Source organism: Gracilinanus agilis, chromosome 3, assembly GCF_016433145.1.
Source record: "Gracilinanus agilis isolate LMUSP501 chromosome 3, AgileGrace, whole genome shotgun sequence".
Taxonomy (NCBI): domain Eukaryota; kingdom Metazoa; phylum Chordata; class Mammalia; order Didelphimorphia; family Didelphidae; genus Gracilinanus; species Gracilinanus agilis.
In genome coordinates, this window is record NC_058132.1 from 519,264,586 (window position 1) to 519,290,956 (window position 26,371).

At 34.0% G+C, this 26,371-nt stretch overlaps 1 pseudogene; it reads right to left on the reverse strand.

Moving 5' to 3' along the window:
- Nucleotides 1-283: 283 nt before the first annotated feature.
- Nucleotides 284-25,618, reverse strand: LOC123241798 (annotated as a pseudogene).
- Between the last annotated feature and the right edge of the window lie 753 nt (nucleotides 25,619-26,371).

The window sequence follows — 26,371 nt, forward strand, 5'->3', positions numbered from 1 at the left end:
CAGGCAATTCAACTATGTTTTACATGTAGCATTGATCAAGATGTGTTTCCATATTATTGATATAGTTGGATTAGACTTATTGTTTAGTGTCTACATCCCCAATAATATCCTCCTAAACTCATGTGTTCAAGCAGTTGTTTTTCTTCTGTGTTTCTACTCCCACAGTTCTTCCTCTGGATGTGGATAGTTTTGTTTCTCATAAGTAACTCAGCATTGTTCTAGATCGTTGCATTGCTGCTAGTTGAGAAGCCCATTACATTCGATTTTACCACCATCCAATAGCTTAATAGTCAGGTGATGCTTTTGGATAGTGATCATAAGTGCTTTATCAACAGTTGGATAATGAAACCACGGTCCATCGATGACCTCTTTCTCTCATAAGTCTGTCTGTTGCTTGATACTTTAACCTCAGGTCAGCCTTTTCAGCTTCTATTTGAAGGATGGCCATGGTTCTTTCATAATCCTTTTCAGGAGGCTCATAAACATAGCATGCAATCCACCTGGTTATAGGGTGCTTGTAGTACTCCCAGTGCTCTGGAATATAGCCCTCTGGGATTTCTGCTAATTCAGCTTTGCCAATGAATATATTCACCAAAGTTATGCCAACCGCTACTGGAATCCCAGTCAACAATAAATAAAATCTCAACAACTTCAAAAATTTCTTGTCATGAAATTCAGAAGGTTTAATGACAAACATTCTCTTTCCATGGCCTCCACTATGATGGACTGGGGCCGCGGTGCCCACGCCCTGGACATCAGGGGTCAGCAAGCCGCTGAGGCATAGTTGCGGCCTAAGCTGGGCGGGTCAGAGCCAAACTGGCTCGCGTCATCTCTAAGGCAGAAGCTTGCAGCAAGAAGCTGGTGAGCACTCTTCAGCCTCCTGGGGTTTCAGGTCTAGCTGCTCTCAGGGGTGCTCTTGATCCACTGCCAAGAACTTAGAGGTTGTTCCCCATTGCATTAATTCTAGGGCACCAGCTATGAATCCTGCCAGGTCAGTGGGGTGGGGGAGGGTTTGATCAGCTCACTTTTTGGTGGGAGCTAATTTACCCCCTTTTAGAGTGGAAATGCTCAAATCCCACATACCTTCGATGTAGTGCCCTATTGTGGAGTCCCTTCACTCATCTGAAGTTGGCCTTTTTGTTCTTTTGAGGCATCATACAGGTTGGTGGTGGGGAGGGTAAAAGTTCTGCAAGTACTCTGCAGCCATCTTAACCTGGAAGACTATCCAGTTTTTTAAAGTATTGTAGTGAGAGGCAGTGACAAATTCCTTTTTGGGGGGATCTTCAAGAAAGACTGCATGATTATGTTTTAGGGATTTTTTAGGAGTGATATGCAGGTATGATTTAGACAAGCTAGCCAATGAGGAATTTTCTAGCTATTGGATTATATGCATCAGAATGACAAAATCTGGCATCAAATGATCACAAAAGTGAAGTCAAAACCATGAATTTCTGTCAAGCATGCTCAACTGGATGAGCAGCCAACATGGATATATTGAGGATATCAGATTTTGATTGACATAGTTGAATTGCAATGAGAAGTTGCAATGAGAGGAGTCAGGGAATCAAAAATCAAAAAATCAAAATGAAGTCAAGGTAAAACATATTTGCATTGCAGTTAGGTTGCATAAGGAAATGGAGCAGAGATAAGTGAGCACAATGGAAATATTATCAAGTAAGAGGACATGTAGTTTCTATGGTTCATCCAGAGTTTATTAGTAAGTGACCAAAGGAAGATTTGAAACAATTGCATCCCTACACATTTATGCTGTCCTCTCTAATAATTTCTCTTCTGATGACAATTAAATTATTGGTCTTTCTCCTTATATGTTGATCTCTTATCTTTTCTGCTTTTCATTGAATTTCAATTATAAACTGGTAAATCATAACCAAAGTTGGTGTGTCAGTACAGCTGATTTTCTAATGCAAGTGAGGATTTTGGCACATTTATTAGTTAAATCATTATATATTTATTATTACTATATCTACATATAAAATATATATTTATATAAGACTATTTTTCTTTATACATTTTTATAAGGATGTCATTCATTTGATGGTTGTCAGAACATTGAGTTAAAAATAAAAAAAATTATTTCCAGTCTTATTTTAGAATTAGTTCAATAATATTTTTATCTATTATTTGAAGAAAGCAATATCTTCCAAGATTACTTATTCCAGAAGATTTAAAAAAGAAAGAAGTTTCCTATCATGCTCTTTGACCACCGATATTGAAATAATTCAATTTCTTTCAAGCCTAACCTCAAATTAGTATTAATAACTTACTGTCTAAAGTTACTTTCTATCTACTCTATATGTATTTTGTGTGAATTAACTTCTACGTATGCTGTCTTCCCCCATTAGAATGTGAACTCCTTAGGAGCAGGGACTATTTTTGCCTTTCATTGTAACCTATAACAGTACATTAAGCAGGACATATTCTATACTTAATAAATGTTTTGTGCACTGATAGGGTTAATTTTTGAAGACAATTAAATATGAAAGTATTTTAGTATTTGGACAAAAAGCATTCAACATATACTAACGTTATTGCCTTTATAATTATTAGTTAATTTATTTTACTCCCCAAAGATAATGAATTTTAATTCCCCAAGGTGATGAGTTCAATTAATAATATAAATCCAGATGATGAATCCTATCAGGAGAGACAAAAATAAAACATGGCTATCATCTCCAACTCCATTTTGTTCCCTCCTCAAATGAAATTCATATTAAATTTATAGCATTAATATTTTTAATATACAGTGATAGCATTATGTGTATATGGATGTGGGTGGTTTGAAGAGAGACAGGCAGAGATTAAAAGACAGAGACACAGAGAGTTAGAGATGACAGAAAAAGAGTGTGACAGACAAAGAGAAAGAAATAGAAATAATATCCATTCAAGTTATCAGTGTGGGGAACTTCTTATAGGAAAATTAAAAATATTTTTACAAATGAAGATAAGCAATTCCTCTCTATTTTAAAATCAATCTATAATCATTTGTTAAGCAACTATTATGTACCAGGCACTGTGCTTAAAAAGTTGCCCAAGTCACAAGAACATTAAATGATTCATATATTCACACACACACACACACACACACACACACACACACACACACACACTCACAGCTAGTACGTTTGAAAGCAGGTCTTGAACCAATGCCTTCCTGACTCCAATAAAGGCTGGTCCCCTATCAACTGCAGTCTTACAGCCTTACCAAAAATGAAACAAATTGAATATAACTACTGGATAGTGAATCCCAGAGGTCAGATGGCAAGCAGAAGACCACATTTCAATAACATGCTTGCTCTAAATAAGCCAAATCAAAAGCAACTTAAGTGGTCTTGAACATAAAAAGTACTAAATATTTCAAAAAGCATAGAGTATTCACATTTAAGTTCAGGAAGAAGATATTTATCAGGCCTCTCTTTCATTTCTGGTTAATTTCATTTGTATTTTATAATCAGATAGTATTGAATCATTACCTACAGGCAGAACAATTACTGGATTTGCTTTTATCTTATGACAAGATAGTTACCATGAATATAATGAATTTTATAGTTTTTATTAATTCCTTGAAAAAAGAGTATTTAATTTTTTTCACCTATTCTCCCTGGAAGTGCTCTGAATTCTTATTGTTTTCCATCTTTATTGATTTAATATATACCCTAAACTCTAAAACCAGGGATTTGTTCTTTTAAGGATTATTTACAGTGGGCTACTACAGTGATAAGAGTATCTGCTTTGTATCTAACACTGTCAAGATTCAAAGAAAACTAAAGATGGCAAATCTGAAAGACAAAATAAGGAAAAATATAAGTAAAACAGTGTTTTTTTTTCATAAAAGTAATTGGGTGATAAGAGGGCAAAAACTCATTCTGAAAAATTTTCTTTCTGGTACTATGGAGATGAGACTGTCCTGTACCTGTGGAGTGAAGTCTTCCAAAGATAATGGATTTTTAAAATGTCTTTTTTTTTTAGGAGGTCTGAATATGACCTCAGAAATTTTGAAGCAAGCAGAATAAAGAGTTTCAGAATGACACTGAAAAAATCTTAGTCAAAAGCTTCATACTGGACATAAAATTTTTACTTAATTGTAAATTTTTCAAAGGAGTGGCTAAAAAGAAAGTATTTTTTCCTATCTTGAATCAAACTGTAGATTTAATTCTGGGCTAAGGTATTTGTGGCTAAGAGAAGGTACCCTGTGGAAATTCATATTTCATGTAAAAGAATAGGCTTGGAAATCAGTCATTCTGCTTTTCTAATAAGTTTATTCTCAAATGTCATTTTTCATAACTTAGTTGAGCATTTGAAGAATTAAACCAGCCAATCTTGCCCAAATTCTTCTACTTCGAATCAGATAAATCAGGAACTCATTTGGGAAACAAAATGCTGTTCCTCTGTTTGAATGTGCATAAGCCTATGGACCTCTCTTTTCTTTCAATTTCTGTAAACCCAATGTTCAAAGTTTTAATGAAGGAAGATTGGCAATAGACTTCCTTACCTCAGGTAGACAGTCATTGGTGGAAGTATTTCCTGGTTATATTTCCCTTTAGTAGATTAAATAGAGGAATTATCTCTTTGAAGGAACACTACTAGATGGTTCTTTTATCTTCTCCTTCGCATTTCACTGAGTTCTTTTCCAATTCTAAACAAATCTGATGTATTTTATCATTTAAAAGCATGTTTTTTTTTTCTGAGAAGAGGCCTATGGGATTCACTAGATGACCAAAAGGGTCTATGACACCAAAAGATGAAGAATCCCTGAAGTAGATGGTGAAGGCCCTTTCTAAGAATGAGATTCTATTGTGTATCCAGCAAAAAGCAGAAGACTCAAAGTGAGAAATCAAAGGGTTGGTCAGCCTTCTGAGTAATTTAGCTTACTTCACTCTTCTTGCCAATTCCCTGCACCCAGAGAGAGAGGTAAGACCAATGTCAACAAACAAACATCCCTATAACATCCCACCCCACATCATCTCTAGGTGAAGAGTTGAAGGGTATCATCTGTGCTAGAGGGAAAAACCTGGAATTCTCTTTTTCTTCAACTCCATCTCATAGAATATCTCTCTTCCTTCAATAAATAGTTCAAATGATTCCTTCTACAGAAAGTCTTTTCTGTTCCCTTCTAATTTTCTGGCCTAGTTTTGCAATCAAATATAATCAACAAGTTTTCAAAATTGTTGTTTTCAAAACAAATGATATTTCCAAAATTGAGTGAACAATGGAGTTTTAACAATGTGATTGACACTTGCAGGAAAGTACACTGTATATGTTCCCTTGTTCCCTTCATGATGAATCCTGATAAGGTAAAAAAAATACCTGGACACCCTCTTCAACCGAGTTCCAAAAAAAAGGACAAACTTATAATTATGGTTGACTTTTATGTCAGGCACAGAGTATCAAACTTGGCAGAGAATCCTTGTGAGGAATGGAGTTATAAATAACAATAGCAAAGATGACTAAAAAGTATGCATCTCATAACCTTCTCATCACCACTTCTATCTTCTGATTACCTAAATGCAATAAAACTTCATGGACACATTCTTGAAACAAACATTGGCATTTAATAAACTCTTCCATTGTAAAAAGAAGAGACAAACTAGATGTGAGAATGATGAAGGTGTTGTGTGGTACAGAGTGTTAAACTAATCATAGACACATAATCTCCAAGTTAAATATTATATTCAACAAAAACAGAAGTTCAAGGAAAAGACTATTGCCAGAAGATTAATGTTAACAGATTAGAGTCCTTTTTGGTGAGAAAACAGAAAACTTAGCAATCTCATGCTTGGCAACAGTGGAACAGAAAAGGAGTAAATAATTATCAGAGATTTGGGGTATACTGACTCACTTGGGACAGAATATTCACAAACATCAGGATTGGTTTGATGAAAAAGATGAGGAAATTCAAAAGCTACTTAATAAAAAATGAGAATTCCACAGGGTTTACCAGTATCTAGTTTACCCATATCCTAGAACCATGTTGGCAAACCTAGGGCATGCATGCTGGAGGGGGTCCCTCTCCTCCCTCTCTCCACTGTGCCTGAGGACATTTTTCACTTCACCCACCTCTTTGTCCAGCAGCCCAATAGGAATGCTTCCTACCTATCCTGTCTGAGATAAGGGGGAGGCTCACATATGGTGTGAGGGTGCAGTTTAGCCACTTGTTCCTTAAAAGGTTCACCATCACTGTCCTGGAAGGTAGCTTTTAATTCCAAGAAATAAAAAGTTCAAATAAAGTTTAGAGAAATGAAAATTTATTGAATCAGTAAGAAAATGGATGAAATTTAATTTTACATTGATAATAACAATCCAAGGTACTAGTACAATGTCCTGAAGGCTATTTATAGGCCAAAGACCTATGTTGGAACTCAGCTACTCAGCACTGATGGAAGCACACTGAGCAGTGATAAGGACATGATTCTGAAGAGAAGGACTGAACACTTCCATGTTTTCAATAGACCATCATCAATCAATACTGAAGCTATTAACCTCAGGATGAAGGCAATGCTTTATCTAGATCAGTGGTTCCCAAACTTTTTTGGTCTACCACCCCCTTTCCAGAAAAAAATATTACTTAGCCCCCTGGAAATTAATTTTTTTAAATTTTAATAGCAATTAGTAGGAAAGATAAATGCACCTGTGGCCATCACCGCCTCCCTGGATCGCTACGGCACCCACCAGGGGATGGTGGAGCCCACTTTGGGAATCACTCATCTAGATGAACTTAAGAAGATGCTTTGAAGACATTAGGCACCTCTACTATAGAAAAGTGGCTTTTGCTGATTCCATTCTAGGAGAGATTTATGAGTCATGGTGTCTCCTACCCATAAAAAAGCTGATTGAAATCTTTCAGGTTATACAACAAGAGGATATTATCCCCCAAGAGATCAAGAATGCTTCCATTGTGTATCTCTATAAAGTAAAAGGAAATGGGTTATCCTGTGCCAATCATGGAGGGCAGGGGCATATTTCTCTCAGTCATTTCTGGCAATATTCTTGCCAGAGTCACCTTTAATAGGCTGATTCTTCACCTAGAAAGATAGTCCCTTATCCAAGATCCAATGTAGCTTTGGAAAGGGCCAAGGGATGGTTGATATGGCATTTGCTGCCCAAAAATTCCAGGAGAAATGCCAGAAGCAGAATAGAGGTCTGCACACAAGGTTTTTTGATCTGACCAATTTGATACTATCAATCAAGAGCTTGTGGAAGGTCATGGCAAAATTTGCTTGTCCAGAGAAGTCTAACAACATTGTAGTTTAGCTCCGTGAGTGCATGCCTACATGGGCTCTGGATAAGGGATGAGATTTTTATGCTTTCTCTAATCACCAATAGAGTTAAATAGGTCTTTGTATTTACACATATGGATTTTAACCCGATGTTTTCAAAGTCATTGTCAGACACCTTCGATGAGGATGAAAACAGCTTCAAGGTCATCTATCATACTGATGGTAAATTATTTGACATGAAAAGGCTACAAGTCAAAACTAAAGTGGAGGTAGAGCTGGTACATGACTTTTCATTTTCAGACAACTGTACACTCAATACACTGAGATGTAATAGAACATGGATTGATTCTTTGGTGTTTGCGTTAACCTTGGACTGTCAACAGTCATCATCAACAACCATATTCATCAAAACCATCAAGAAAGTCATCTCTGAAGATCAGCCCATATCTATAACCAACCAAGTTTAGTTTAGCTACTAGGCCAAGATTGTGAAACCAGGGTTATGGGATTGTGTTTAAGGTTTTTCCCTAAGGGGATCTGCCTAGCTGTTTATCAGTTAGTTTTTAAATTTAGTTTAATCCTTTTGACCTCTATCCTCACCCATCATTCCTTGATCCTCACCCCCTCAAGATATTTCTGTTACCTTCAAATTAAAATAATTTTCTGTTGCTAAGAACTGATTCTAGTTTAGTCCATCATCTCCAAGAATTCTCACTGTACAGTTCTGACAGTTGAACTTGATTCCTGGCTGTGGAGGGTTTTCTCTGGCTAATCATCAACTCTTGCCTGAGATTAACTCAAAATAACTTCAGGATCATTCTGTATTAATTTGAAGTCAGATAAATATAATTAATAAGCCATCAAGAAGATATATTAAAATATATATCCTCAAAGAAGCACTAGTTAGGCTTGTTTTCAGTTGGAAGTTCTAAAGCACCAGCCTCTTCTAAAGCACCAGACTCTTCCCAGGGGGAAGTGCTGCTCAACTGCTGAACAGAGATCAATCTCTTGAATATTATCCTTACATGAGATTGATACCCACATTGTCAGAGTAAGCTCTGTATTTGGGAAGCTCTAGATGAAAATATGGGAGAAGAGTTATTGAGCTGCCTACCAAACTGAAGGGCTACAGGGTCATTCTGCTGACTTTATTGTAATATGCCCATGAAACCTGAACAGAATACCAACACTTTGCCATTTGAATTCTATTAGAGGGATTCTGATCACTTAGCAAGGAAATATACTGGACACTGAGGACCTTTCTCAAGTTGAAACACCAAGCATTTAAACTGTACTGCAGATTGCAACTCAGATAGGCTGGCTATGTTGTTCGAATGCCAAACACACCTTTTCCTTAAACACTATTTTGTGGAGAATTCACAGAAGACAAGCATTCACACGGAGGTCAGAAGAAGGAACAAGGATACTTTAAAGGTCTCTCTGAAGAATTTTATCAATTGTGAGGCGTGAAAGACACTGGCAGAGGATTGTCCAGCATGGCATGCCCATATCAAAGAAAGTGTTGTGTTCCATGCAGTAGTTCAAAATAAAAAATTAGATGAGCAATTTAGAGACATATGCTTTGTAAATTTTTCTATTTATAATTTATATTGATTATATGTGCCTGACCTTTGGTGGAAGAACATTCAGAGTTCATTTTTGTCTTATCAGCCAGAGTTGGAAGCACTGTACATTGACCCCAACATAGTGATATCATTTTGGTCTACTTTGAGAGTCAAGGACAACAATCAGAAATACCCAAGGAGACATAGTGAGGTGAACTCACTTCCTTTTATTTCCAGTTTCAATTCTCTATTCACTGCATTATTCTGCCTTATGCTTTTTCTTTTAGACATCATACAGCACTTCACTCTGTGACTTTATAATATATTTATCATATACTATTCTACATTATAATTATGTTATTGAATATGTTTTTCTTATCTCAGTGGGTAGATATTATAACTTTTTATCTTCCCTACTTCCTGGTATTGTGATACACACAGTAGATATTAATTACTTTGTTCAGTGAAGTTAATGAATGAGCTGCTGGTATTGTACCATTATTAGTATGAAAGCAGGAAAGGAGTAGGAGATGCTAAATTGGCTAAAAAGTAGGCATTTTCAAAAATTCTTTACACATCCAGGAGCCTTACTCTGAACTTAGAGAACAAATAGAAACTTTCAGCAACTTACAAGTAAGTTTTAAAAAGGAACTATGAAAAATTCTTCAGGAGGCAAAAATCACTTTAGAAAGTATTCAGATGCTCCAGAAAACACTGCAGTATTGGTTGCAATTAGGATTGTTTAAAATACAAGTTGGGCTTTGCTAAAAGAGCAGTAAAGATTTGTAGAATTCTGCTGTAAAATGCAGATAATAAAATATAACATATTCCAGGATTACGATGATAAAACGAGTTAATATTTTCAAAGAATATGGCAAAGCTTAAAGCACTATATAAATGTTGCATTATTACTATTCTAGTGATGGGAAGTTCTGTCTATAACAAAATACAATTCTATTCCATAGTGAATCTCTATAGTGAAGATCTAGCTATCATTTATGACATACTTGTTATTAATGATCAGAAGGTGAGTGGTCAGATTTGTTTCTGTCATTATATCTTTCAAGGAATTTTGAGGATGAATATCTTGAACCACTCCAAATAAAGAGTGTAGCACCTCCTAACAAGTTGCCATTAAGTCCAGTGTTATAACGTTTCTTCAGTCATTTTTCAAGTCTGTCCAACTTTTCATCACACCATTTGGGGTTTTCTTGGCAAGGTTTCTGGAGTGTTTCATTATTTCTTTCTCCAGTTCATTTTATAGATAAAGAAACAGGGGCAAACAGGATTATGTGACTTTCCAAGGTTCCACAACTTATAGGTGTATGAAGTCAGCTTTGCTCTATTCATTGTGATACCTATCTGCCCTGTTTCCTCATATTTTCACTCCCTATTTCTTGACTTTAAACTTCACTTGAAAGTTGTGTTCTCTTCCCAGCATGCGACAGGGCACAGGCACTATATTTACATTCAGACTTGTTCATGTCATTTTCAGAGATAGTGCTCTTTTGGGGAAAACATTTTCCTAATGTCAATATAGAGAAAAATTTCAGACCAAAGATGCTGCCTATAAGGCATAGAACTTTCCTGATATGGGGAATAGGAGCAGGTCTTTTTATTCAGCTGAAAGAAATTTGGTTTGGTGCTTCTAAGGTGGTGTGATTTGTAGAAAGGTGTGTTCACTGCTTTCTTAGTCTATACTCTGGTTCTTACCAAGGAAGAGACCCTAATTCTTTTGTATAACAGTCAATACCGTTTTAGGGGCCACTTCCTCCTTGGGATCCCAAGGAATATTCTTTTTCAGGGCCCCTCTTATCTCTTAACTGAAAGAACTCCTCTCTTCCCTTGAAATGTGACTCAGAAGTTGGTTTGGGTAATAGAATTGCCAAACAACATATATTCCTACCAAAGGGGTCCCTTGTAATCTCTTCATGAATAGATGTTGTTTCCTCACCATTTCTTGCTCTGAAACTTCCAAATCTATTGCTGCTTCTGTTATCACCACCTAGTTCCACCACAGGTGCTTTATTTGTGTGGCTCCCAAGCTAGTCTCCACTCTCGTGCCAAACATATCTCCTTCCAATAAACTAAGTTTTCTTGGCCTGAAAGAATGTGCCCTGTGAACTGAATTTGGCTTAAAACTGTGACTTTTAGATATATTTTACTATTTGACCCAATCTCAAAGAATGCTAATAATGACTGACATGTCTAATGTTTATTTAACAGGGAACAAGTTCTTTACTACAAAATAATAAAGTTGGAATTGACAAAAGGAAGTAACTTCCCATTTAAGATAAAAACATTAGTTCAGATGCCTTCCTAATAGCAGATTTCATCATTTAGAGACAAGAAACAATCTCTTGCTACTAAGGGGCTGAACTGGGATGTGGTGACACTAAAGATAGAGGGATACATCAAACTAGCTGTTTATGAAAGGTGAGGCAAGTTGCCCTTCTTGACAGTCTTGTCAAGGTATGGCACTGCTGAGGGAATGCAGCTCTCTGAGAAACAGGATACCTAAGAGGAATATGGACCAGAATTATCTGAAGAAGAAAAAAGCCTCTGAGTGTACTTTCTACTCTCACCATGACAGTCTCTTGTGAAAAACTAACCATTTGGTTCTTCAGTAAAATTGTGTGATCACTAAAGAAGGCCCCTCGGACATTGTTACCAAAAAATTAGAATGGGGTTTCAAAAAGTCTTTAGGAATCATTTTTCATAGTGTCAATAAAGAGAAAGATTTCAGACCAAAGATGCTGCCTATAAGGCATAGATCTTTCCTGATATGGGAAACAGGAGCAAGCCTTTTTTACTCAGCTGAAAGAAATTTCCTAGTAGTCAGGACAAATAAGATCAAAACTAGGTAGATTGCAGAAATCCTCAAGGGAAACATGTGTATGTGTATACTGGAGTTTGGAGAAAAGCAATTCATTTGTAGGCAATGGCTGGAAAAAAAAATTGGATGGAGCATGCGTTTGGAAAACCTGTCTGGACATTTTAAATTGTATGCTTTCATAACCAAAATATGTTGGTTTATGCATATTGTCCTTTTGAACTTCCATATAATACATCAAAATATTCAAGAACGCTATAGAGAGAAAACAGTAAACACTCATTATGAGAGGAAAAAGATTGTGGATGAAGATACTTCAGAACAATAAAATAACTTTTGGAGATCACTAGAGAAATTAATATTTTCATTAATACAAAATATTTTGGATCTCCTATTCGATATATCTTTGTATAGAAATATCTGTAACTGATGTCAGTCATTTTCTCCAGATATACATTTTAGATCAACTATTCCTCTTACAAATGTCAGATTGCAAGTGAATTATCAAGTTGTTTTAGCAAGCAAAGATTGATTATTAAAATTAAAAGCCAAAAAGCAAACAGTACAATGTAAGAATAATTACAAAATCTTAAGGGAGATAAAAATGAATCTATTAAGTAGCATTTACTATAAAAATCAAACAGTAAATTAAGAGGCATGTGTAAGCTCCATTAGAAAACTGTATCTTAATTGCTTCATAGGATTAGTTTGATTTTTTTCTGAAATATTTTGGTTAATAGGAAGATTCAATTTAAGTATCCAGGCTTTAATATCTTACTATTGTTTAGCTTAGATAATTTTGACCATGTTGTTCCTTAATTCAATTTTCATCAAAACTGTTTAGAAAGCAGTGCTTAAAATTAAAGTGTAGAAGTAATATAACTAAGTATTTTTGTCTTTTAAGGTATGTGAAAAGGCTGTTTTTGTGAGCAAACTGCCAATATTTGGCAAATCTCCCTAAGTCAAAAAATTAAAATAATTGATCAAATGTAAAGAAGATAGCTATTTAAATTCTGTACAGTTCTGAATTGAAGATAAATAGGAAGACATTCCAAATCATAACATTAAAGAAAGCAGTATTCCAAAAAGATCAATGATAGGCAAAGGACATATTTGTACAAAGATGTTTATGATGTTTATAGCAGTTCTTTTTTAGGTGGCAAAGAATTAGAGATGGAAGGGATATCCACCATTGGGGAATGGTTGAAAAAAAAGTTGTTTTGCATGATTATAATAGGATACTATTGTGCTATAAGCAGTGATGTACAAGGTAATCATAAAAATAAAAACTTGGAAAAGTTTATATGAAGTGAAGTGTCAAAGTATACACAGTAATAGCAATAATGTACAATGATCAACTGTGAGTAACAATTATTGCCATCAATGCCAAGATCCAAGACAGCTCCAAAAAACTCATGTAGAAAAAATCTATTCACCATCATAGAAGGAACTAATGAAGTCTGAAAGCAATTTAAAGCACACTATTTTTCATTTAATCTACTTTATCATTTTTTCTTATATAATGCAATATGTATCATCTTTCACATGATGAATACTGACATAGGTATTACTTAATAGCACATGTAGAAAGATATCATATTACCTATCATTCTGAGGAAGTTAGAGGAAAGAAAGGTAGGGACAGAGAAAACATGGACCACAAAATATCAGAAAATAATTATTAAAAACTGTATCAAATTGTAAAAAAATTAAAATAATTGAAGAACAAAAAATGAGGAAAGCAGGTTCCAGGGTGTGTAAAACCACACAAAAAGCTTTACATTTAAGTGTTGCTGATGATTGTCTTCAAATTGTCGTATTTTTTACTATACATGCATATTTTTAGTGAATACAAAAGTATCCATCTAGTACGTATAAAACTTTATTATTTGCAAATGTTTAAAAAAATTAATAAAAATAAAATATATTTTATTCAATGTTAATTTATGACTTTCAAGATTAATATGGGTCCAAAAGATCTATTTTTATTTGAGTTTCTTACTGTTGTTTTAAAGAATCACAATTTTTCTAACACAGTTTACTGTCCTATTTATATGGAGAATATTGGAAGATTACTTTGTTGTTCCTCTCTGAAACTAAAGGAGATCCATTCAATAGACAGTATCCTTTCTGGATTGCTACATTTTGATTTGTTTTTTAATGTCCCCATATCATTCTTGAAAGGCCTTTGGGTTTTATTATCTGTAAGGCATTGATAATTACTTTTGCCCAAGTACACAAAGTAATATCAGCCCAATGACTTCAGAAAATTAACGCTTACTAAGTTTGTAAGCAAGTTTGTTCCTTCTCTGAAAAAAAATGAAGAGATGGTAGAAATTAAAAACAAAAACTACAACATTAGATACATTATGGGAAATTCCAGGAATTAGGTTGTTTGTTTGTTTTTTAATCTTAAATGAGACTATAACCAAGTCAACATAATTTACATTTAAAAATTATATTCTACTACCTAGTTCTTACTTTTGATATAACTCTTGTTTTTCAGGAGTTAAATTTTGAATACCTTCTCTGAAAAAAAAATAGGCTTGACCCTACCATACTTTTTTCCCTATCTTCTCAGTAAAGGCCTAAGAAATAATTTCAATAACTAATGAATATTAATGTAAGGTGAATTTAATATGTAATTACTGTAAAGAAGTGTGAAGAATTTCAAAAGTATTTTGGAGAGACCTTTATGAAATAAAACAAAAGCCAGAAGAGAGAAACAGAATCATGAAGGAAACATTAAATATAATTGTAATTTGAAAAGTAAATGAACATGAATGGAAGAAAGGAGACAGAGGGAAAAAATGAAAAAGTGCTATGATATTATATGTTTTAAACTGTAAATAATGATTAGGCAAGTTTTATTATTTTTATTTTTATTTACAATTAAATATATTTTAAATAGAAGAATTCATGACTAAACAATGGATTGGAGAGGAATATAAAATTTAAAAAAAATGGAACAATCTCCCATACCTAGAACTCCCTCTCCCAGTTACCTTTGTCTTCCTGTTTCTCTGGCTTCCTTCAATTCCTTGCTAAAATTCTACCTTCAGTTAGAAGTCTTGTCCAATCTTTTTTAATATTAGTTTATTCTCTGTAAGTTATCTCTAATTCTTTCTGGATATATCCTATTTCTACATGGATATTTATACATGGTTTCTTCTAATAGATTCTGATATCCTTAAATACAGGACTATGTTGTTATTTCAGTAGTAGTAGTAGTAGTAGTAGAATATTAATAGTATTTTGACTTCCGTGGCATCCTTAGGACAATGCCTAACACAATATAAAAATCCTTGTTGACTTGACTTGAATGTCAAGTACCTGAGTATTTCATTTTACCAAATTCTTTTATAATTTTGTTTTAATCTTGGGAAAGTTAGTAACATCTGGAGGCTTATGTTGGATTACACGGAGCTGCACAGTTATCACTGTTTCTCTTCCTAATCTCATAAATGCAACACCATTTATCTCAGGCTTAAAGGATAGAATATAGGATTATTGCCCTCACTAACATGACTTTCTTTATTGCTATGGAAAATACTAGATGAAAACAATTTGCTTTCACCTGAGCAGTCCAGCATATCTTTACTAACCTTCCCAAGGTTTACCTGAACTCTCCTTGATACTGACACATTATGGTGGCCAGAAATTTCAAGAATGGTTGGTTTTCTGAGAGAATTAAGGTATAAATGACATATTATTGACCATGCAAAATGAGACCCTCTAAAAGTCCCTTAGGCCCTTTCCACTAAGGAGTAGAAGATCATTATCTATCAGGTTTTCCTCCCCATTGCCACAAAATTTAGACTTTTCTTTTTCCCTAAAATGTTACATCATTCCTGAGCATTACAATGCTGACTACACACATTTTATAGTTATGTGAGGTTTGTGTATAGAAATCTATCTAAATTTTTAAAAATTCAGAATTTTTGTTGAATACTCTCTGTACTCTTTGGTGAGGTAAAGCCTTCCATCATTTAACTATTGAATGATCTCTTATTTTGTTCTAATACTAAGTGTTAATTAATAGGACCAGCGTGCTCATTACAGTGTCCCTAACTACTATTTTGCTCTGAGTTTGAGGCTATGCTTCTGATGGAATATATATCTATCTATATGTATGAGGGTGAATATGGGTATTTGTAAATAGATACAGCTATAGAAAGTGTACCTCAAGTATTTCCTCATAACATTTTAGAAGTAATTGTCTTACTTTCTGAATAAATGTTTTTTCCCCAAAATTTAATTAAGCGAATTTTATGAGTATTGTGGAAATCACATGAATGAGGGCTCATGAGTGATGTTAAGAAATATGGTACCACAGGATAACCCCTAAAATCTTAATGGTGGTCAGTTATCCTATGGAGATCTGAGCTAGTAAGTGTGCATGTAGATCAGTGTGATTCTGAATATACGTTGGGGGTGTATCCCTAGAAATTGCTTAAACTAAGTGAACACAAACAAGAGGTATTTCTAGTTCTAACATTCCATGATCCCCATTTCAGTTTTAATAGAACAGTGTCTAAATCTAACAGGTTGATTCCCATCAGGTATTGATACCTGTGAGAATCAGGTGACAAAAATTACTATTGCCAATGTGCACCCGCCCCACAAAAATCATCAATTTTCTAAATTAGTAGCCTATATTTTGATTACCCAATAACTCATAACAGCCTGTTGTGCAAGATAGACCAAGGTTAAAATAACAAATCACTCATATAAATTAAGAAACTATGTCAATTAATTCCACTATTATCATACAATGTATAATTAAAGCTTGAATTCACCTGTGGGACTATCCAAATATTTTTTTTCTCAGTTACTGGACTCTTACCATCTGTTTCCTCAGATTCCCAGAGCTTATCTAAAGGAATGTGTTAATTGCATACCTAACACCTCTTTGTTAACTCTGAGTATTCCTGGTTCTCACTGTTTCCCAGTAAGGAAAGATGACTATGGATTTCTTCAAATGAATGTTGATCTAGGATTGTGCCCTTTGTCTTATGGCTGGAAAAATCTGAATACAAACAATGAGCAAATGGTGATCCCTGTGATTGTAAGGCATTTTTAATATTCTTCAACACTTTTTCTGTCTTGTGTTGTGTCTCATCTCTACTGTATCATCTAGGTTCCATATACACAAACCATTTTTTTTTCGGTAAAAGGAAGTACTTTCATTTTTTTTCTGAAAACTTTTAAATATCATTGCATATCACACTGCAGGTCTTTTACACACAAATTATGCATGTTAGTTTATTCTCATCAGAATATCAGCATATATACCATAGACAACAATGTGTGGGTATATAATATATAATGTTGACAATAGGATGTGGCATTAAGATAGATTCTGCTGCCTGCAATTAGCAATTATGAGTGCTATCATTGTCTTTCTTCCTTCTCCTTTGTTTGGTCTACCTAAGGCATCTTCTCAATTGAATATGTTGTTCAGCCTGACTATGGTTACTCTTGTCATCTTCAAATTCAAATGAGCCCTAAAACATGTTTAAACCATATGTTTCTAGAACTAAAGGCTAGGAAAATGTGAATAGCCTTAAATATAATAGTCTAGAGACAAGACAGTCCCCTTCTGAGAAAAATTCTTGAGGCATAGCAATCTTCAATCTTTCATTTTGAGCTTTTGACTTTGCCCACAAAAAATGTACTTTGATTCAGAAATGGTACAATATTGCTACTTTTTGGCCAAATGGAGCAATTATAGGCACTTATGCAGAATTTTGGCTTTCTATGGTCTCTGTCTCTGTTGCTAGAATATTTCATTTGTAATGTTTCTTTGGAATGATGTATTCAGAGATGGACTGAAGTATATTCTTACCTTGTTTCAGTATTAAAACCCTTTGTAATCCCTCAAGACACCAAGGTCATTCGTCAATAGCTTTACCATGCTCTCAGTCTTCTCCCAAAGGTACATATATAACACTATTGCTTTGTTTATGCTGGAAAATGTATGTTAACTTTTGGTATGCTTTTTGTGTTGACAGACTTATGAGGAATATATTTAAATTTGTAATCATTCTGTGGGCTTTATATGCCTTTACATTACTCTGAAAAATCTAAATATCCTCTTTCAAAGGAGGACTTTTGTTACTTTTGCAATAAGCAAAGTGATCACCCATTTTTCTGCTATTGCTGTGCTCATTATATCACAAATTCTCTTTGGTAAATGCTATAGCCGATTGTTGCTAATCTGGGCACCTTTGAGACTTTTATTGAATGTGCATGTTATGCATGTGAAATTTCAGGAAACCAAATTTCTAGACCTCTTGAAGTAATCCCAGTTCAGATGGCCAGTTGTTACATAAGGTGGGCTCTGGAAATATGGCACTTAGCAAACCTCTTAAAGCTAACAGCAAGCATCTGGTATATATATACCAGGTATTAAATAGACCATAGAATTTTGAAGGAAAAAGTTCCTATGTTAGTTTATATTCTCATTGCTTTGGGAAGGTAGTAAGCAGCATATGGATATATCATGAGGAAGATGAGGCACAAATAGGAAAAGAAGATAAGAAAAATCTAAAGTAAATTAAAAACAGAACTTTAATAGATTTCTACAGAATATAAATGTGATGTTTAAGGTCTTGATATGCGATTTCTTTTTCTTCTATAATGTTACATTTTCTATTAAAGCATTTCTCTGTCAGTGAAGAATCATGTTATAATGTTAGTATGCAATTTTTTAAATTTTTTTTTTATTTCAGCAAATGAGATTATTTAACTATGTAAAGACAACATTCAGCTGACTCGTTCAAGGATCCACCTCCCCAGTCACCTCCTCCTTCTTTCCAGTATTATATCAGTTCTGCAGTGTCAATTTTGTTGCCATGGCCAACTTATCTTCATGCACCCTTGATCTTTGTACATTACAATTTGTGTAACAAATTGCCCCCCTCCCACTATCATATCCACTCTGACTCTGATTTTCAATCTTATCCTATTCAGTGATGGTGAACCTGTGGCACAGGTGCCAAATATGGCATGCAGAGAACACTCAGTGAGTATTCAGCTACCCTCCCTCTCCCCCCACCAATCTGAGAGTTTGTTACTAGAAAGGCAGAGGTCCTCAGGTGAAGCTATTCCCCCCTCCACCATGCCTGATGTTATTTTTTTCATATTGCCCATCTTTCTGCCAGGCAACCCAATGGGAACACAAAGTGGTTAAGGTGGGTATCTCAAAGTGGCAGAGCTCGAGGTGAGCAGAGTGATCCAGCCATTCTTCTCACCCTTTCTACACTGGCTGAGGACATTCCTCACTTCACCCACCCCTCTGCCCAGCAGCCCAATGGAAGCACTTTCTCTGTGGGATAAGGAGGGGGGCAGGTTATACCCAACATGTGGTGGAGGGAGGGGCATGGCACACAGACTTTTGTGGGGTGGGCATGGCATTTGATCTGTGGTGGGGCCTGGCACTCCATCTCTATAAGGTTTGCTATCATTGATGGTATCTATTGGCTCCTTTCATAAAGTCTACAGATATCTCATAACTACTCAATTCAATAAAAATATCTCACTTCATCCTACCATTATTTATTTTTGGTGTCCTATATCTCTCTTCTCCTTCATAAAAAACTATAAAAATGCTATCTATTTTTGTTGTATCCACTTTACCCTCACTCTCTAATCTTAGTAATTTGGCTAATAAACTCATCACTCAACTAAATCTGCTCTCTCCAAAGTTATCAACAATTTTTAAGTTGACAAATATGATTACATTTATTTTACTCCTAATTAATCATGATCTTTCAGCAATACTGTTAAGGAGACTTTTCCTCCTCTTTATAGTCTTATCTTGGATTTTGTTGGTGATTGTTTCCACTCTTTTCTGGTTCTTCTCTAATCTTGCTAACTATTCTTTCTGGAACTGATTTGTTAGATCATTATCTAAGCTAAGCATATTAAGTATAGTCATATACAAAGATTTTTACCTTGATTTTCTTCCTTTTTATCTCTATACAATATCATTTGCTCAACTCATTAGCACCCAAGGGCTCAATTATCATCTCTGTGAAGCTGCTTTCCAGATTTATATATCCAGAGCTATTTTGTCTCCTGAACACTGGACTCACATAAACGGATGCCGAAATAACATCTGGAAATGGATGAATCATATTTATCAGAAACTCAGCATGTTGAAAATAGAACTCAATTTCCTCCAAACCCTCTCTTCTTCAAAAATGTCCCATTATTAATCAAGTCATTATCTATACATCCATACATTCTTGCTCTCTGTCTTTCACACACACATGTATAGACACATTCACATACATACACATATTGGATACCAAATTGTATTGTTTCAACATTCACAACTTCTCTTGTATATGCCCTTCTGGTCTCCACTCATAAACCCATCATATTATTGCAGAACCTTATCACCTGTGCTATTTCAATAGCCTTCTAATTAGTTTCACTTTCTTAAAGTTTTCCCTCCATCCAATCAATACTCCATTGATCCCTCAAAGTAATTTACTTAAATATAGACCTTATTATGTCATTTCCCTAACTTAATGAAATCAAGTGGTTCTTTGGTACCTCAAGGATTGATTCTTTTGTTTGCCATTTAAAGCTTTCCATTATATATTTCTTTTTCAGTCTTATCAAAATTTACTTTTTTCCTTATGCTATAATATCCAATCACTGATTTGGTTTCCTTGCTATTACTTGAAAATGACATTCTATATGCCATCACTAAGCCTTTGTACTGTATGTTCCTAAATGTAGATTTATATTCTTACTTTCTTCCACCTCTTCGAATACCTGACTAGCTGTTCACATGGCCTGCTAGCTGGTGGATCAGCAGTAAAGAAGTAAGAAATTAGAACCTTGCAACCAGATGTGTTGACTGATCAACCAATAGTAACTTGGATTTTTCTTTCTGAAAAATAAAATTTTTAACTAAACTACAAAAGAGCAACAACAAAAACAAAACATTTCGTGCTAAGGTTTATATTACTTGTAATAGTTTAAAACTTTGATCTTCATAGGATTATTGAAATTTCAATAATGAAGTTCAAGTTTTAAAATCCAAAGGAATAAGATATTGGGAACATTCAAGACATTAGCTATTGTAGTATTTTTTAGCTCCATGATATCTTGAGAATCACAAAATCTAACTAATCACCTATTACTATCATATTCATAAAGACTACCAAATTAGAGAACTACTAAATGCTATTACAGCATTATTGTGCTCATTTACCAACTAGCTTAAATATAATGCAGAAGTGAATGCTAGAAAAAATATCACCAAAATAATGACAACCACCACCAAAATTAAATGTCAAAATTGATTAGCATTCTGTGTATCTGCATTGATACATACATACATATATATATATATATATATATATAATTGAATATTTTTCCTTTTACCAGTTATTTCACCTGTATATCAACATTAGCCTTGTTTATACATATTATCTATAATTGCATTATCATTATTCAGAATAAGATTTTGACCCAGTGCTCTCCAATTTTAGTTATATTTTAGCATCAACCTGTTATGTGATGCTTGGGATGACTTTTAAAATTTCCCAGTCATTCAATATGAGGCAAATAGCAGTAGAAATGTGGATTAGCAAGAATTTATTCGCTATTTACATCTCTAACATATAGTTTGCTACATGTTACTCCAACTAAGATGGTAACAAACAATTCATACAAACTCCTGGGGATGAACAGAAGAATCAGTTCCCACTTCCAAAATTTTCCCTACGTAAACCAATCTATCTACCATACCAATAGAATGAGACGGGAATTGGCAGACAGAATAGCAGAAAGGAGTTATCAGCTTACAAGAATTCTGTTGAGAACAAATTCAGGACTAGTATTCTATAATTTCATTAGTAGAATCACCTCAAGCACAGAATCTCTTAAGTTCAATGTTTTGCTGAAGTCTTTGTAAATAGACCTGTCACATTGATTCCAAGATTTTGAAAGGAAAAGTGAATGGGTAAATGTGAAAGAAATATAGACACAAATTATTAAAAAACAGTGTTACTGTAAAAGAAGCTACAAAAAACTCAAATGTATATATGGAAAATGTAGCAAGGACATACTGTGCTTGAACAGTCTAGACATGGACTTCAGACATGAATCTTTGGCATTGCAATAATTGGAGATGTATTAAATTCCATATAATTCTACTACACTGACTTTTTTGGTGTTTGTAGTAGTTTTTATTATTTGAGATTACTCTACAAAAGTCTGGACAACAAAAGAAAAACAGTCTAAATGGAAACTTATAAACTCGTCATAGAAGACAAAAATACAATAATTAATTAAATTTTTCATACATCCAACCAACATTTGTTGAACATGTATTATATGAGTGATACTGTAGTATGAAGTAAAACTAAAATACTAAATACTAAATAATACCATTTATATTTTATATATATAGTATAAATAAAAATACTAAAACAAAAACCTAAATAAAATAAATTAAACATAAGTGATTTTAAAATGCAATCCAGCAGAAATTACAAGAACTCATATTTGCACATGTTCAAAAATCCATATAAAACGAAGTAAAATGTTGCTACATATGAGAGCAAATTTACTTTGATTGTTCAAAAGAGAGTAATCCCTTCATATATCAAACACATATCCAACTAACTTTAAGCCTATAACTAGCATAGATAAATTTCCCTGGGCCAGCTGACATAGACACAGTCCAACCTTTTCTATATTGGTCAGAAGCTGAGGACACATGGAATTCCAGCTGAAATAATTTGATTCAACACAACAAACATCTATTAAGTGTCTGTTGTGTTCAAGTAAATTTTATGAAACTATTTTCAGTTGCTCTGCATTTGTGCCTTTGATTACTTGGCCATTAGAGCTGGGCTCTCTTTACTGTAGCTGATTTTGAGGTTTGTGCTCAGATGTGCTGCTTATAGACCAATAAATTGCTCCTAATAACTTAGACTTCTGTTTTGTTGTTGTTGGGTTTTTGTTCTTGTTTTTGTTTTTTCCTGGAGTGGGAGTGGGAAGTCAAAGTCTCCATAAATTAACAGAGTTTTTCATTTGTTCTAGTTGAATTGTAATAAATACAGAAACTAGTTGTGTTTATCCCATTACAGTCAATATTTAATACTCAAAGAAAACATACGAAGGACCTAAACCAGTAGATATGGAAGGGACTGATGAGATATAAAGTTATTACAGAAACAGAATTAGCAAGTAATAGTATTGATTAGATATGAGATGAAGTCAAAGAATACTCCATTTATTCCTTGATAGGTAACATCCTACAAAGGAAAGTCAAAAGATAAAATAGGTTTTAAGGAAAAGTTATCAATCAAGTTGGGAATGTTGAGTTTGAAGTGCCTGATGATAAACATGCAAAAAGTTGATGTGGAACTAATGAGGAGTTTGAAATTAAAAATGAAGATTTTAGTTATCCCACTTAGTAATTGAAGCTGTGGGATATTTCCAAATTTATTAAACATTACCTCCTTTACAATATTTCATTTCATCCAGAATTGCCTCCTTGCTCTTCCCAAACCTCAGCATTCCATTTCTCGTTCTTGAATAATCTGTCCTTCATGAAGATAATATCTTCTTCCCTTTTTATTGAAGCTTCTTAGAACTCACAGAGCTACCTAGCTGTCCCCATGATGTATTTTTAATAGACTCTAAGTGTGAATTTTTATGGCTTGAATGATAATTTTCACCTGAAATAATATAGTAATTTAATCCCTTGAAGGGACATATTTAATCTAGGGGCCTGCATACTTTATCATTTGAGATTATTTTTTCTATGACTGCTATGTAATGTAACTAAAATGACAACTTAAAGTAGAGGATTCCAAAAGGCTGAGGAAATCCCAGTATTAAGACATTAATGTAGCTTCGTAGAAGAATAAATTAGTCAATACTTCTGTTGTAAATCCCAGAAAGAAATGTCTTAATTTTTAAAGATCACTAAAAAAATCATGGATACTCATATAGTACTTTTATTGTGTATTCCAAGGTAAAGTTCAAAGACTTTCCAAAGTAAAAGGATTTCATGTGACAAGTAAATTCTATGGCTTCTGATGAAAGCTAAATTTTAACATATATCTTTTAGAAAAAGATGCTATTAACTCTTATATTTGAGTGGTATTGGCACTCCCAGTTTCTATACTTACTGTTGCCTTCTGTGGCAAACATTTTTATTTAAATTTTATTTCATTAAAAACCAGAAAGGATTGGCAGAAATATGTGGAATATGAAAATAATTAGAGTGTAAACTAAGTGAAAAAATATCTATAGTAAAAGGTAATGCCTCAGTGGTAGACCACAATGGGCATTTGCTATTCTAAAATTGAATTCTTTGAATAGCTTTAAATAATTCAAAATTATATGCATTTTAAATGGAAACTACCTGTAGGTCTGATAGCATGAATCTACATGATAGCAAGCAAATACTTTGAACTGGAATTAACTGTTGCACAGAATGTGGGTGTTAGCGTTTTAATCTTAAACTAGTTCTACTCAGATGTGGATTGCCCAGAAGCCCATTGGGCATTGCCCCAGTGACCTATGGTATAATCATCATATTTTCAGGGATGATGGAGGAATCCTCAAATGTTGCCATTAAAAAATTATTTGGAGATTTGACCAATAAGGCTATTTGCACAAACTGCTCTATGAAGCAAACCATCTATTGTCTTTTTGTTTTTCTTTTTCTTTTCAAATTTTTTGTCATATTTGGAGTTTTCCTGAACCAGACTTTCTGATTAGATATCAGTGGATTAAAATATTATAAGTTTTAATATTTTCTCAGGTACAATATACATAAAACAGTGTTTTGAAGGGAGAAGGGTAGAGTAAATATTGCAAACCAAATGTTTGCTCTTCCAAATCTCAATTACTCTCTTTGTATGTAACAAAGATTCCCCTTTATATTTTTCCCTAAGGGAAGGAAGGTATTCATTTATTTCTGCAGGATCTAAAGGGAATAACAATGACAGTACATTGAACCCACTCTTTTAGATACTTCAGAGAGAAAAAGAGTGAGTGAGAGAGAGAGAGAGAGAGAGAGAGAGAGAGAGAGAGAGAGAGAGAGNAGAGAGAGAGAGAGAGAGAGAGAGAGAGAGAGAGAGAGAGAGAGAGAGAGAGAGAGAACAGATGGAGGATTAGGTCATAGATAAATATCTTTAAACACATTTAATGAAATTTTGCTTGAAAACACATCTGAGATGGATATTAAAACATATAATAGTTTAAAATGAGGTGTGCCCTCTACCAGTACATATGAAGACTTTCTACTTGCTTGGATACTTGTAGTTTAAAAAAAATTGCTTGGAAGTTTAAGTGTTACTTAATGGGGACATGTAAAAAGTAGCATTTGAACCCAGATCTGCTAAACAACAAATCCAGCCCTCTTGTCAATAAACTATACTACATGCATGTATTCATACATACACATCTATACACATATGTTTTCACACACCAGATAAATAAACTTTTATTTAGACATTGGTCTATCATCAAAATATGCCACCTTTTATTTTTCCCCTAGATGCTTTCAGTCAATTAAATATGCTTTGTTTGTTTCATGTAAATACAATATTGATTGTTTAGGGATGTGTGAGAGTGGGTGTATGTTTGTCTACAGCAGACAGCACTTCTTGAGTTCTTCCAATTGGACATGATATACAGACATTCAAATGTTCATTCAATTTTCTACTATTGTTGAAGCCACTAAGAAAAATTTCTAACTATAATCTAGTTCCTATCTGAGGCTCTTTGCTGAGAGGGAAAATAGTGAACACAACACAACTATCTTCATTCTGGACTTCTTTATCTCACACTTCATGGATAGCTTCACTGAGTTCTGGCTTTCCATAAATGATACTGTTTTCCTTGTCATCCTTGTTGGCATTGACTAAATCTTCATCAATGGTTGTCAAGTATCTAATCTCAGAAAGCCAGTCAGAATTCTTCTTGCTCTCCACTGTCATTCCTATATCCTCTCTTTACTGATATCTATCACTGATATTATCCTCCTTTTAAGTGCATTAGATTAAAATTTTCCATCTTTTTCAAATAATGAAATCCATTTGTCACAAAATTGTTGTTTCTAGGCACTAATGATTTATTAATTGTCAAATTAGATTATCTTTTCTCACTGCTAACCTTCTTTACCTAACTGTGTTTTTCAATAAAAGCTTATTTAATGATAAATTCCCAACATGCTACTTAGCCCTCTCTTCTCTTTATTTCTCAAATCAAAAAAAAATTCTATTGAATGTATTTCTTGTTAGTCAAACCATATATATATATATATAATCATTTATTAAATGCCTACTATTTAAGTTACTCTGCTAAGTCCTGGGGTTTCAAAAAGAGGTAAAAGATAGCCCCTGCCCTAAAGGAGCTTCCAATTTATTTTGTGAGGCAACAGGAAAAGAAATATATCCAAAACAAACCATTTCCAAGATAAATAGGAAATAATTAACAAGGAGAAGGCACTTGAATTAGGGGTTGAGGAAGGCTTCCTGAAGAACATGGGATTTTATTTAGTAGTAGTCTTCTGAGCTATTATATATATTCAGAACTCTGGAGAGAATGCAACAATTGGATCCACAACCATAATAATAATATTAATTTGCATCTGTAAGGACTGATATCTTACTTTGAATATCAAGAGCATTCCCAGGATATGGTATCCATCTCTGCCATGATATGAGACACAATTTGATAAGTAATAGCTT